A 13,144-nucleotide genomic window follows, 5' to 3' on the forward strand; every position below is an offset into this window, starting at 1 on the left:
TAGCAATGGATGCAAATGGCGACAAATATCAAAGCCAAGAGTAAGACCAGAGCAGCTGCTATCCCGGCTATGATGCCAGTGTGAGACAGTTCTTTACTTTTGGTGAAGACTCTGTTTCACATCTGAAGCCAAGATAAACATCCGTGTTTTTATATCCGAAACAATGTTTTTTGAGTAATAACTTTTATTAATACTCACCACTGCCCGAAATGAAAATCTCATCATCTGGAATAAATAAGTGTATTTAGCTTTTTAGATCTGCTCCACAGTTCTGAAGTAGTTATGTTTAAGAAATAAAATCATATGGAAAACATTACCTCTTTTACAGTCTCTTTGTTCTGGAATTAAAGGTGTTGTGTCCTCTGTTTTTGGTGAAACAGAAGAAGCCGTGAAATCATCCTCCTTGAAGTAATCATCACAAGTTGCATCTTTGCTCTGTCCACACACACAGTAATAAAACTCTGTTTCACTTCAAAACGCAGGCAAATTAAAGCAAACATCTGTGTCCCAGTCCTACCTCCTCCGAACAAGAATAATCCAACCATTCCTGCCTGTGACGGTCCATTCCATCGGAACACCTGAAACACAATGTTTGAATAAAACAAAGAGGGACATTTTTATCTGAGTTGTTTGGCTGCTCACCTCTGGAGAACGTTACACCAACTGCAACCAGACGTTTGGTTGGAGGAGAGGCAGCGCTCACAGCTGTCATGAAAGAGGCAAGCTGGGGAGAAAAAAAACAGTAAAATGAGATTTAATTGTTTTAAAACTTATATTAAGATATGAAATATTTGTGAAAGATGAGAGACTTCACTAACTGGGGAGTGGTGTGAGCTCTATAGCAGATGAATTGGTGATCTTTGTCATGTCGATTTCAACTCGATGGTACTCATAGATCGTTTGCTGAGCTCCATCTTGAAAAGGAGAAATAAAATGTAAACGTAGTATTGTCTAATGACTAATTATGGCATTGCTCACTTCTGTTGGTAAAAAAAAAAAACCTTAATGATGGTGTGTGTAACTTTTAAAAATATATATTTTTTACATATTTGTTTAAACTGTCACCATGTAACAATATGGTACAAGACATAATCTGTGAAAAAACAGAGATCCTTTGACTTTTCCCAATGTTAACTAAAAACAACCAATCAAAGTCAGAAGGAGGGTCTTAGTGCTGTCAATCACCCTCCATCCAACCTTGTTTTCTTCTAAGGAGTACCTTCTTCCTGAGAGAAGAGTCTATCGTGAATGTTCATTCTAGTTAGCATGGCCACTGATGGTCCTGGATAAAATTTTTTCCTTAAACGGTAAGCTGAAAGTAAGTAACTAAAACTTTATTTATCACCTTTCAATAAACAAAATAAATACACAAAACCAATTCAAGCAAAAGCTAATTTAAAAAGACAAGTTTGCCTGCCATTAGCACATTTAGTGCATGAGATGATTGACAGTGCTAAGACGCCTCCTCCTGCCTGATTAGTTGCTTTTGGTTGGGGGCAGTGAATTTCTTCCGATGGCAGTCGTAGCTCAGGGAAGAGAAATACAAGTTATCTTCTCAAAGATATTCTTTTTACTTGTTTTCTGAAAACCCATCTTTTTTCATTGCCATCAATCCTTGTATGAGAGAGACCATTTTATTTGTCAAGTTGTGTATAACCTCCCTTGCTCGGTTGTTTTATGTTGGTTGCTTTTATATGATGTTGGTCAGTCTTGCTTGCTATTATGAAAGTGCTTATAAATAAAGTTGGGTTTCGGTTGATGTTTTGAATTCATATCCAGCTGCAAAACCACATATCAATTTGCTTTTTAGTTTCCTGGCAGAGAACAGCAGGTTGTTGTACAAAATGTCCTGGAATTTAAACGACAGCAAAAAAGAAATCAGTGATATCTAACAGAGTTTGTGGATAAGCAACAGACCCTCAGCATCCACCTGACTTAACAGTAGGCAGGAGATGTTTATATATTTATCCTATTTCAACACAGACCCTTGGAAAGTTGTGCTGAAAAGCTCAATCTTTGTCATCTGACCATAGAACACACTGTTAGTCCACATGTTTACATTTTTCAGGGAAGAATAGAAAAAAAAAACTTCCCAGACAACAACTCCAAGCCACCAGCTGACAAGCAGATAACAGTTATTATGGAAACTTGCTTACCAGAAGATAGGTTGATTTTATTGAATTTAATTTTTTACCTCCCTTATTATTCCCATAACTTTGCAAACTGAAATGCAAAATGTTGTTGCTCCTGTCATAATTCAAGTTATTTTAAATATCCAAAGTAGATGTGGGAAAGTTTAGGCAAATAGCTATTACCTGTAGACTGAACATACGGCACATCCACCATAACTGATTGATATGTTTTCTGTCTTTCCTATTTTGGTCAGTTTTCAACACTGATTAGCTTTAAAAAAGTAAGAAAACATTTAAAAAGGTTTCAGTCTATATAGATATATATATATATATATATATATATATATATATATATATATATATATATATATATATATATATATATATAAATATATATATATAAAATTCCCTTCTCACCCACCTCGGGTGGTTCTTATCCTCTGAGCTCGGGTCCTCTACCAGAGGCCTGGGAGCTTGAGGGTTCTGCGCAGTATCTTGGCTGTGCCAAGGACTGCACATTTCTGGACTGAGATGTCTGATGTTGTTCCTGGGATCTGTTGTAGCCACTGCTCCAGTTTGGGGGTTACTGCCCCGAGGGCCCCGATGACCACAGGCACCACTGTGGTCTTCACCTTCCAGGCCCTCTCCAGTTCTTCCCTGAGGCCCTGGTATTTCTCTAGTTTCTCGTGCTCCTTTTTCCTGATGTTGCAATCACTTGGTATTGCTACATCTACCACAACGGCTTTCCTCTGATGTTTATCCACTACGACAATGTCTGGTTGGTTCGCCATTACCATTTTGTCTGTCTGGATCTGGAAGTCCCACAGGATCTTAGCTCTGGCGTTCTCCACCACCTTTGGGGGTGTTTCCCACTTTGATCTTGGGCTTTGTCCCTGATGTATTTATGGATCTTAGTTGTTTCGTCCTGTACAGTGGTTCTCACACTCACTAGTCCTCTGCCTCCGTCCTTGCGGCTCGTGTACAGTCTCAGGGTGCTGGATTTGGGATGGAACCCTCCATGCATTGTTAGTAGCTTTCTGGTCTTAATATCTGTGGCTTTTATCTCCTCCTTTGGCCAGCTAATTATTCCAGCAGGGTATCTGATTACTGGCAAGGCATAGCTGTTTATCGCACGGATTTTGTTCTTGCCATTGAGCTGGCTTCTCAGGACTTGCCTTATTCGTTGGAGGTATTTAGCTGTGGCTCCTTTCCTTGTGACCTCATCGAGGTTGCCATTTGCTTGTGGTATACCTAGGTACTTGTAACTGTCCTCTATGTCTGCTATTGTTCCTTCTGGGAGTGAGACCCCTTCTGTGTGGATGACCTTCCCCCTCTTTGTGACCAGCCGACCACATTCTCTAGTCCGAATGACATCCCAATGTCAGTGCTGTAGATCCTGGTGGTGTGGATCAGTGAGTCGATGTCTCGCTCACACTTGGCGTACAGCTTGATGTCATCCATGTAGAGGAGGTGACTGATATTGGCCCCATTTTTGAGTCTGTATCCGTAGCCAGTCTTGTTGATAACTTGGCTGAGGGGGTTCAGGCCTATGCAGAACAGTAGCGGGGACAGAGCATCTCCTTGGTATATGCCACATTTGATGGACACTTGTGCAAGTGGTTGCAGTTGGCTTCAAGGGTGGTTTTCCACAGCCTCATCGAGTTTGCAATGAAGGCTCTCAGAGTCCTGTTGATGTTATACATCTCTAAGCATTCAATTATCCAAGTATGCGGCATTGAGTCATAGGCTTTCTTGTAATCAATCCAAGCCATGCACAGGTCGGTGTGTCGGGTTTTGCAGTCTCTGGCAACTGTGCGGTCTACGAGGAGTTGGTGTTTGGCTCCTCTGCTATTTACACCGATACCCTTCTGTGCCGTGCTCATGTGTTTATCCATGTGTTTGCTTATCTTGGCCGCTATGATGCCTGACATGAGCTTCCAGGTTGTGGAGAGGCAGGTTATTGGTCGGTAGTTGGGTGGGACTGGACCCTTTGATGGATCCTTCTGGATTAGGATTGTCCGCCCTTCAGTTAACCATTCAGGGTGAGTCCCACTTTGTAGCAGCTGGTTCATTTGGGCTGCCATTCGCTCATGGAGAGCAGTGAGTTTCTTTAGCCAGTAGGCATGGATCATGTCAGGCCCTGGTGCTGTCCAGTTTTTCATACCTGAGACTCTTTCTTGGACATCTGTCACAGTGATGGTTACCGGGGCTTGCTCAGGGAGGTTGCTGTGGTCCTCTCGTAGAGAGATCAGCCACTGTGCATTGCTGTTGTGGGACGCCTCCCTTTCCCATATGCCTTTCCAGTATTGTTCCGTCTCCAGCCTTGGTGGGTCTGCTCTGTTGTTATTGTTACCTGCCATTGAGAGTACACCTTAGCTGGTTGAGTGGAGAAGAGCCGGTTAATCCTTCTGGATTCATTCTCCCTTGTGTATCTCTTTAGGCGGCTGGACAAGGCTTGGAGCCTCTGTTTGGCAGTCTCGAGTGCTTCAGGTATGGGCATCTGCCTGTACTTTCTGGGTACTGGTCTTTTCATTGCACCCTTGTGGAGCTCTGACAGTTGGCTCACTTCCCTCCTTGTTACCTTGATTTTAGCCTCTAACCGTCTTTTCCATGGTGGGTATTGGGTCTCATGGTTGCTCTTATAGCCAAGTATCTCAAGGATCACTGATGCTGAGTTGTAGATCAGCTCATTGGTTTCTGTTATGGTGTTGGTAGGGATCGTTCTCAATGCTGCATTCACATTCTCAATGAGACTTTCAGATGGTACTTCACTCATATATATATATATATATATATATATATATATATATATATATATATATATATATATATATATTATATATATATATATATATATATATATATATATATTTATATATATATATATATATATATATATATATATATATATATATATATATATATATATATATGAAAAAAAACAAATAAATAAAAATAAAATATATATATATATATTTTATTTTTATTTATTTGGTTTTTTTTTCATTAAATAAGAATGCAGTTAAAATCACCAAAGAATAAGTTTGTTCATTTGATAAGTCATTAAAAAACATGCCAGCCATGATCCTTGTGTTTTGTGCCAGTAGCTGTTTCCATTACAAATGCGTGCAAAGCTTTATAGACATTTTGCTAATGTCAAATAAAACACAATCTCGCAATTGTGGTGTTCCCATTAAATAAGAAATACAATTAAAATCATGTGAATGAGTTTGCTCACGAAATAAGTCAATAAAAAAAACATGATCCACCATCATCTTCCTACTATTTTCTGTTGACATCTTTCTGCAAATTTTTCAAAAGCAGTAACATCCAGTTGTTGATCACATGACTCCTGTGATGCAATAAAAGTGTTTTCATTGCAGTTTTGGGAAATAAACAAATTTCTATGTGGTCCAAAAACACTATGTCAGACTCTTCTCTCAGGAAAACCTTTCATCAAAAAATTTGAGTTTTCCAGCAATTTTCTTGGAAATTGCTATGTTTCCATTAAGCAAATTAATTTTCAAAATGTCAAATTGTGCAATTATGTGGATGAAATGCAGCTATTGACCTGGTGATTGTGACGTGGATGACATGACCATGAAGGCATCTGACAATCCGGCCTTCACTGGATGTTCGGCAGAGCCAATCACATCCAGTGTCAGAGGAATCTGTTGAGCAGAAAACAGAATATCAAAGCTGGTGAATTATGATTACATATCTCGGAGAGCAGGTAACTCACTTCTCTGTAGCTGAAAGAGATTCTTCCTGTCTTATAAAGAGCAGCCTGAAACGTAAAGGCTCCAGCTGACTCTTTGCCTGGAAGTCGAACCCTCTCCACTGGACCACGAACACCTTTCCTACAGACAAAAAGTTAATTTCAAACATCTGGGTGACATCTGGGTGCCAACATGTGAGATGATGTCATACCATTGTCCAGGTATTGAACAGTGGAGTCTTTAGAGTAGCTGGGTCAAAGTTTGCCATCAGAGGGGCGATGTACTGTGTGGTGGTCAGCATACGGTGAATAACATCTCCAGTGAAGATGAATCCTTTAAAAAAGACCAGATGGGACAATATGTTTCAAAAATCGCTCTGTGAGCATATGTGGATTGGAGGAAAGGTTACTGGAAACATCTGTAAAGTTACTGAAGTTGTACCTCCTGTTGCAATGGTAATCTGCCTCAAAAAATGTCCGTAAAAAGGGAAGTCAAAAGACAAGGCGACTCTCTGCAAACAGAAAAGACATAAATTGATATAATGACAAAGTAGCAGTCAGTAAGTGCAAAAATATAACTTGGATCTTCCGACTTCGTATTCTGAAGTTAATTGTAGATGTAATGTTAACTAAAAAAATAAATAAAAAAACGGGATTTCATACATTTGTTGACAAAAGGGAAGAAATTTTGGGATTACAGACAAAATTGCTATTCTATCAGATTTATCTAATCATGGCATTTCTGAAAAATTCCTAATGGAGGATGCAATGGATTTCAACATATTTAAAACTCAAGTCTGAACACTTGTTGGATGCAAAATAATATTTGCATACATTAATTCAAATGAGTTAAAACATCCTGATCTACAAAACAAGTATGAAAACAAATATTTTTATGTCAGCCAATCAGTTTTGTTAAATTCAAAAGAATATCAAAACATTCCTGTTATTTTTCTGGATACCGGGTTTTCAGATGTCAGCTTGCTAAATCTCTACAGCGTTACTTTGGGGAAAAAATTAACATCAAGTATAACTAAATATTTTGAAATTAGGTTAAATAACTTATACTTTAATATATCTACTACATATAAAAGACTAGAAATCTTTTCAGTAAATATCTGAAGTCATCATTGTATATGGCAATGAAAAACATACATATTGTGGGGGTATAGCTTAGGGGAGAGCATTTGACTGCAGATCAACAGGTCCCCAGTTCAAATCTGGGTGCCCCCTGTTACTTTCCTTGTTAATTCTTAATATGCAACTGTTTGTAAAAAGACATTCTGACAAGGTGAAAACTTTATTTCTGCAGACCTGGACCTATAGAGACAGAGTAAACATAGATTGAACTGCTTTAATAACACTTTTAATGCTTCTTCATCCACCAGGATTTCAAATCAGTTCTAATTTAATTTATCACTGTTCAACATTGTCCAAATTGTAGCTCTCCATGAATGTTGCTAAAAGAATAAGAGCCAGTTCAAGATGTAATGTTACTAAACCTGAAGATTTCACCACAACTGGTGCTCCATTTAGAAGAAAACCAACAGTTTTCCACATTTGTGTAAAATCCAACATTTTCAGTTAATATTTTGAAAAAGTCAAACTCGGAAAGGTCTGACTTTGCATACAAGACGTCATTCCAACAATGCATTCAATGGAAGAAATTAAATATTGAGGATAGTTTTAGAAAACCCCTTTTTTTTCAAAATCATGTGCAATTTTTCTTTCTGTTTACTGTCGTTTTACTCTTATAAAAATGATTCTTTTTTCTCATGATTGCTGTATCGCCTGCACAGCATGGTGTGATTATGACAATTGTATTCTTATCTCACTTTATATCCCAACAAGACACCTAATTTAAACATTCAAAGAGTATGCATACTTTTGCAAGTTATTGCAAACAGAAATCAATTTCTAAAGAAGGTAAATAGAGAAGAATCAAACCAAGTGTTCTAGCGTGTTTGTAGCAAGAACACTTGGTAGCAAGAACACTTGGATCACTCTTATTATTTTGTATAAGAGTGATCAATTCTAAGTTTGAATTCTCAGTTTTGTTGATCAACACTATAAATTTTTCATCAAATGTGCAAAATAAAAGAGAAAAGTTTTAACAGCAAAAAAATGTATGCAGGTGGGACAGTGGTGGAACAATTATATAGTTAGTGGCTTTATTTCTAATTATTAAAACAAATATCAGTAAGTAAGACTCACCACAGCCTGTTTGTATGAATTGACAGAATGCTGTGGACTCTAACTTGGCATGTCGGACGTCTGTCATGTCAAACCACAGGTCCTGGGTTCGCTGGTCCTCAGGTCCAAACCTGCGCCATGTGTAGTACTTGCCAGAATCCTTCATCAAGACAAAAATGATGTGGATCACAGGTTACAAAGACCTCAGAAAACATATTCAAAATATCCTCATGTTTCATGCCGTTCCAAGCTTGTGTAGAGGAGTAAATATTTCTTTCCTAAAGAGGGCACTGTTAACCTCAGCTAAAAACAAATACATCAAGTTACAAACCTAAGTACTATTACATGCCTTAAATATTTACTGAAGAAGAAACACTTTGGGAAGCTCTCACCACTACATGTGTCATGTTGTTTGGCAACGTGTTGATTGTTAGTCCTCCACCCAGAACTGCCCGGCTTGTTCTCCCCAAAGAAGAACTCCGAATTCTATAGCCAGCAGCTGACTCTTCACGCTGATGCGGGATCAAACTGTAAAACATCTGTCAGAAAGAGATAAGAAGCCATTTTTTATGGGTCTATATAATGCATTTAAAATAAAAGCAGCATTCCATCAAAAGGAAAAAGAAAATCATATGTCAGTTTATTGCAACTCTAAAATGTGATGTTTACAGCTGTGGTTTTGTGTTCAGACAGTCAGTCTTGAGAGAAATTAAAACTTTTTCTTTGAATTTTTCTGCCTTGCCTTTGTTAGCAAACCATTGTTGAATGACTGCAGAAACAATACAAAACAATAGAATGTTTTTCTTCTGCTTTGACTGAGTTGTCAAACCCTGCAATCAAATCTGACCATATCTGGTAAGCAAACTGGGGTAGGTAGGCTTTGGTTTAAACTTTTGGGTGTTTTAATTGACAACTGACCCTATTTCAAACCACATCTTTTTGGCTTATGTTAAAAGTTTATTTTGCAGTGTGCTGTGCTTTTCATGGCGTGTGGAAAATTCTTGTTCTGCTGGTATATTTATCCTCATAATTTGATTTATACATGCAGACATTTTTGTCCTTACCCAACCTCAGCCTTATTTAGCTTCAAAAAACCACCTCTTCAGAGGTGCAAATTGGCACGTTTGGCAATAATTGTATAAAATAAACTCTGGAAGGCTTTTTGTGAGAAAAAACATAATTAGAGGAAATTGAAAAAAAATTTTTAAAAAAAAATTCAAGTAGATTTTGATTTTACTTCTGGGTTATTATTTATTCAAAATAAAAAAATAATAATAATATGTAGTTGCTGCTGAAAGTATTTAATTCTAAGCTTAAATGTGCAAAGAAACATAAGAGATCCCAGAAGCACATTATTTAACGAGAAGAAAGTTTTAGCAGTAAAAGCTTTGCATAATCCCATCTTTCCAAAATTGCATTGTTGAGAGTTCATTGAGGTTTACAGGCATTCGTTTTATTCATTTTATTTACAGCTCTCTTAATGTCCCACAACATTCTGTGGATAATTGGCATCTTGTGTGTGGGGTGTTGTCCTATTGATGTCCATATGTGGGCTAACCTTCAGTTGTTGAATCGATTATCTTCCACTTGAGTAGTTAAAATACTTTACTTATGCAAGAACAATGACAATGTCTACAAGATTCAAGGTGGTGTGGCTGCAAAAAGAGTCCAAATCATAAGAATTTGAGACAGTGATCTGTTTTTTTTTTACACCATTTCTCAGTATTAAAATATGTAGGAAAGAGATTAAAAAAATTGCAAATGGTGGACATATAAGTGTCACAATTGTGAAGGCTCGTCAGTGATTAAAAATTTAGCAGTCATTAATATCATTTATGAGAACAGACAAATTGAGGTTGTCATAAATTCAATTGATGCTGCTACACTGTTTTGGATACTGTTGCTCTGTTTCTTTGGTCTTTTAGCCCCATTACAAAACAGGGCTAAAAAACAAGTATAGTGTGTTGTATATAAACTGTATACATATGTACTATATACTAGATAGTATATACTACATTTATGTAGTATACACTATATATATGTATACATAGTTTATTTAGCTATCTATATTTGTAAAGACAAACTGGTTTGAGAAGAAATTATTATTTTTTGACAATAATTGGTCAAAGACCATTATGGTTTTTTAGCCCATTATTTTTCTTTATATATTGGCCTAACTATATATTTAGTGAAGAAAGAAGGTTTGAGAAGAACTGAAGTTATTTCTTTGACAACAATGCGGGTTAAAAAACAAAGCAAGAGTATTTGCTTATAACAATTTATCACTTCGTTTGTCTCTATTCACTTTCCCGGACACCGTAGTGACGTCACAAAGCAGCATATATATATATATACCCATGCGAACGCTTGGTTTCCGCGGGGTGTCTGATCTAACCCTAAATGAGGGTCTCCTCCTGTACTACGTGTTTGCTGTTTTCTTGTTCCTGGCTTTCAGTAGATTACAGGAGGACGTTAGCAGGAGCGTTACCGAGGGAAAAAAGCCAGGAAATCACCCCGACGTGCTCAGCTTCCTCCCTGAAACCCCGGCGATGTTTGCCGTGGTCAGCCCGGCTGCCGCGAAGAGTTAGCCTCTGCTGCTCCGTGGGTTTTTTCCCAGTGGGGGAGTCTCTGTGTCTGAGCAGATTAAAACTGAGTGAGGTGACCCTGCCGGACCTGCTGTGGTCCGGCGAGGAAACCTGTGCTCAAACATTCTTTAACAAGAGTCCGCCATTATTGCAATTTTTTTTTAACCGTTACAACGGCTAGCTCGCAAAGCTAGCTAAACGTTGCATGAAGCACGAAGGTGGGAAAATTGCCTCGAATATTTGGGTGCTAAAGTGATTGGAAACTAACAGTTTAAAAAGGGATTTCGAAGAAATCTGTGTCCCAGCTTCCATACAATGCTTGCCCAAATAATTTATAACTTTCTGATTTACCATGTCTAAAAAATACCATCACAACTAGACAAAAAAAAAAAGGCAAAAAAACAAATGTGCTAAAAAGTCCCTAGTTTAATCAGGATAATATTGCCAAAGTGTTGACTTTCTCATTCAAATAATTGATTTTTAGGTGTATTAATCACTCTTGTGGCTGTAGTTGTGTTAAATCCGGCACAAATGCATGCTGACTGTTTCTGCATTTTTTGAAAGAATAACATAAAATCAAAGTTTCTCACAACTTTTAGACTCATCCATACTCCAGCACACCTACATTAAATGACTAAATTACCAAGTCACCCTGTTATGCAACTCTACAGAGGCCTGGTAATGAGAAATGTATTTGATTCAGGTGTGTTAGAAAACATGACTTTTATTCTATTTTTGTACTCCATTGTGTGCGGGCACTACTCCCACACCCTCTTTTTACGTATTAGATTAAATTATTCAGATAATTGCCTGAGAAATTCACTCTTACTTCAGTTTAGCTACAATCCACTTTTATCTGGAAGTAATTTAAATGAATTTCTCTAACCATGGAGCGGTAGCTTTTTGGCTGGTAAATGAAATTTTCCAGAAGGGGGCATATCCAGACCTGTTCCTCTCTTTTCGACCCCCATCCCTGTGCATGCAAACACCTTTCAACCTCACTCAGAGGTACTTCTTAATTAGTTTAAGACCATATTTATTGACTTAGCTCTCTGTTAGAGTATGTTCTCCACCCTGTGTTGTGTGTCAGATCCTTTGTGGCTGCCAATTATATCACAGTAAATCTAGACGTGTGATTGTTGAGCAGCGGACCCACCCTGATGTAGCGTCTGTTTGGTAAAAGGAACACTGACGTCTCATCATAATGGGGGGCAAATAAATTCTTATGGCTCATCTGTTTCAGTTACAATGCAGCTCATGTGAAATTTAGAGGCATACATTTTGGAAACTGGAAACTTTCTTTTTGTACTAACTTTCCTAGATGAATTATTTGTGGCACACACCTTTCTTCTTGCTACAGATTGGCTTTAACACAGAATTTGAACTTTGATATTAACAACAAATTGAAACTCACTGCTAATGTCTAATGCAAAGCAGATATACAATTTTTAAAGTTTTTTTGTGAATTAGGTGCTTGTTTTTTAGTTTTGAAAAGTTCACTTAGAAAATTCACAGCCATTGGGATAAAGTAACAAAATACCTATGTGGTGAGTCAGTGGCAAGATTCAATCTGAACATCTGTTCTTCTTTTAGGGGGAAGTACAGGAATTGGGTCTAATTTAGAGAACACATTTTTTTTAATGGAATGAGACGAAATTAAAGATTTTGATGAACACCTTGTCAATAAAGGTGATAACTTACTCATCAGTGATTGTAGATATGTTCCTGGTATTTCAGGCATAAACATTATATGTATATTTTTAATCAGCAGGTAACATTTTTCCTTGCACAATATAGTAGGTGAAGCAATTGCATATTTTGCTGATAACAGGCTTTGTGATTTCTGTGTTTGTATGTATTCATAATTAATTTATGTACCTAAAGGGAGTTTAGATATCTCTTCAAGGGCAAGAGCATCATAAATGCTGGGCCTTTGTTGATTTAATTGAGCCATTCTTGAAGGGTGGATGTACTATAAAGCTACAGTGAAATAATTTTCCACAAATTGGCTTGCATAACTCTGAACGGATAAAAATGGTTGGTTCTGTTCTGGTGAACTTATGGAGATGACTGTGCAAAGATGGATTGTTCATAAAATCAGGAACATTACAGAAAAACAATGAGCGTCTTCTTAATCGGATTGTTTTTATACTAAGAATGTCTTCAGTCAGACAGCCATCAGCACCCAACCACTCTGAAGAGAATTGAATATTATAACTAAAACAACATTTAATTTTTCTTTGGAAAAGGAGTCTTTTGCATTATTTTGAAGGAATTTTGACCCGAACTTCCTTGCAGATTTTTGTCACATTGGAGAGGTTTTGAGCATTTAATGAGGCCATTCATGCACAGCATCTCAATCAGAACTGATTTAGAATGAATCTATCATAAATTCAAACTTGCACTCACAATTTTTGAAAGCAATTTCCACCCTGAAAACTTTGACAAATATTTAGATATTTACTCAACAAAGCAACTGTAGAAAGCTTGAATGAACTCAATGTTTTCAAAAATAA

General features: G+C 37.3%; 1 pseudogene; it reads right to left on the reverse strand.

The window, feature by feature from the left end:
• Positions 1-132: 132 nt before the first annotated feature.
• LOC129373815 (plexin domain-containing protein 1-like) lies at positions 133-11,862 on the reverse strand (annotated as a pseudogene).
• Between the last annotated feature and the right edge of the window lie 1,282 nt (positions 11,863-13,144).

Source organism: Poeciliopsis prolifica, unplaced genomic scaffold (genome assembly GCF_027474105.1).
Source record: "Poeciliopsis prolifica strain line A6 unplaced genomic scaffold, Auburn_PproV2 SCAFFOLD034, whole genome shotgun sequence".
NCBI classification, from domain to species: domain Eukaryota; kingdom Metazoa; phylum Chordata; class Actinopteri; order Cyprinodontiformes; family Poeciliidae; genus Poeciliopsis; species Poeciliopsis prolifica.